Source organism: Pinus tabuliformis, chromosome 2_2 (assembly GCF_031772625.1).
Source record: "Pinus tabuliformis cultivar Carrire ecotype Pingquan chromosome 2_2, CPIR1, whole genome shotgun sequence".
NCBI classification, from domain to species: domain Eukaryota; kingdom Viridiplantae; phylum Streptophyta; class Pinopsida; order Pinales; family Pinaceae; genus Pinus; species Pinus tabuliformis.
This window is the reverse complement of record NC_142300.1, coordinates 934785307-934787797: the sequence shown is the minus strand read 5'-3', so window position 1 is coordinate 934787797 and position 2491 is coordinate 934785307.

The following is a 2491-nucleotide window of genomic DNA, read 5'->3' as shown; positions in this document are numbered from 1 at the left end:
TTAACGAGTCAAGAGGAAGGACTCGGCAATCTTTTCCTCTTTAAATGGTCAGAAAAGAGCTGAAAGCGGACCTCCATTTTTATTTTCTTTAACGAGTCAAAAAGGAAAAATACTCGGCAATCTTTTCATATTTTACGAGTCAGAAAAGAGCGTAAAGGCGACTCGTCCTGAAGGAACGAGTGGTATGAGGGATAGCAACTGGTTCCGGTAATGGTGGAACTTTACTTGAAACACGTGAAGGTTAAGAGGCTGGCTAATAAGACCACTCACTGCTGCGGTTCCTCAGGAAAGGAGAAACAACCAAGTGAAAGCATATGATCGGCCAAAAAGATGGTGGCGATGGAATGAAACAACCAAGGCTCATCTAGCAGACTTTTAGCGGATAAAAGGCAGTCACGGGACGTAAATCAGGTATGGGTTCATTTTTACACAAGCTTGAACCATATAGAACTTTGCTCGGATTCGGTTTCATGTTTACACAAGCTTGAAATGAAAAAACTATGCTTGGGTTCGGTTTCATGTTTACACAAGCTTGAAACGAAAAACTATGCTTGGGTTCGGTTTCATTTTTACACAAGCTTGAAACGAAAAACTATGCTTGGGTTCGGTTTCATTTTTACACAAGCTTGAAACGAAAAACTATTCTTGGGTTCGGTTTCATGTTTACACAAGCTTGAAACGAAAAACTATGCTTGGGTTCGGTTTCATTTTTACACAAGCTTGAAACGAAAAACTATGCTTGTTAAAAGAAAAAAGAAAATTGTTGCATGCCCCCAGCATGATTATACCAATCGAGATACATGCACCCTTCATGACATTCACGGAGTGGATGGAATGAAGGTTTACTTAGAAAGACTCGATTGGAGGATGCCCCCAGGCTTCAGTCACGCGCCCGGGCGAGCTGCCGTCATCAGAATGACGGGGTAGGTGCTGGGGCATTTCCTGTGGAAATAAGACCATTTAGGAATGGCAAATGGCTATATGTGAAGTGTGAACCGGGGAATGAAAGTTGGTCTACGACTTTGATCGTTCTGCCTTCATGCGGAAAACACATCACTCTGAAGAGTGAGGACACAATAGCACGTATGCGATAAATATAGTCTCGTCCAAGGAGTAAATTGTAATCTAACGGACCTTGGACTACCATGAGACCCATTTGGATAGTCTTCCCTTCTAACGTGATAGGTACATTGGGAAGAATTCCTAAAGGTCGAGTGATTTCTCGATGGAAACCTACAAGGCTTCTCATCTCAGGCAGAAGCAGTGGGGAACCAAGTGCTTCCCAAGCTGTTGAAGAAAGGATACTAACAGGAGATCCTTCATCAATAATTGTACCAGCCATAACCATGCGATAGACTTGAACTATAATTCGAAATGGTATGGAGGCTGGTAACCGAGGATTGACTAGTTGATCCCAATTAAAGGAAATAACTAGGTTTCTCGGAGGTGGGACTGGATAGACAGCCGGATATGCCTCTAATGGACTTTCTTCCTATTGTGAAGAAATGAGAGGGATGCTCACTTGATCATTAACGTCTATGTCAATGAATAGAATTTGGACGATGGGTTCGTCATTCTTGGCAGTGATAACATCATCTGAGGAGGTAACTTCTGAAGGCGAAACCGGGTCACTTGTAATCAGGACCGTTTGACTGTTGTCTGGTTTGGATTCAGATGTAGGATCATCTAGGGGTGGAAGTTCTGAAAGCAAAACCGGGTCACTTGTAATCAGGACCGTTTGACTTTCGTCTGGTTTAGATTCAGATGTAAGAGCAGCTAAAGATGGAACTTCTGTAGGCAAAACCTTTTGAAAGACCGGGTTACTTGTAAGCTTGAACTGTGGACTTTCGGTTGGTTTGGACTCAGGGGGTTCATCTTTGATGATCAAGTAGTGCGTAGATGATGAATATAAATCACTTGTTCCGACCAGGGACTGGTCTGGAACAGGCTGAGCAACATTCTTTCCGACCAGGTACTGGTCTGGAACAGGCTGAGCAACACTCTTTCCGACCAGGTACTGGTCTGGAACAGGCTGAGCACAGGTAGGTTCAGGAAGAGAAAGCTGGACCAAAGAGGAATCATGTTTGACCACTTGGTTAGCGGAGAGACGCTCTGCAGGTGTGAAAAGACGCTGATATCCAGCGGGTAGTTGGGGTAAGGAATTCGACAGACTTGCCAAAAGACGGGAAGCTTCATCCATAAGTGGACAAAGGCGAAGGAGATGATTACCCTCACAAAGTCGACAAGGGAAACAAACCTTCCCTTTTCTGTTACCAACTAGTAAGGTATCGTCGATTTGCGACAGCAAGGGGCGAGTCGGGTCACGGGACCATATATCTAGGATCCTGGGAATGCCAGGACAATCAGAAAGAAAATGGTCCCCTTTGCATAATCGACAAGGAGACAGAAGCTTCCGCGGAGGAGCAGAAGGTGGTTCTATTTCTGATAGTTTCGTGGTAGATACGACCTTCCCCTTAGAAGACTTCTTCTT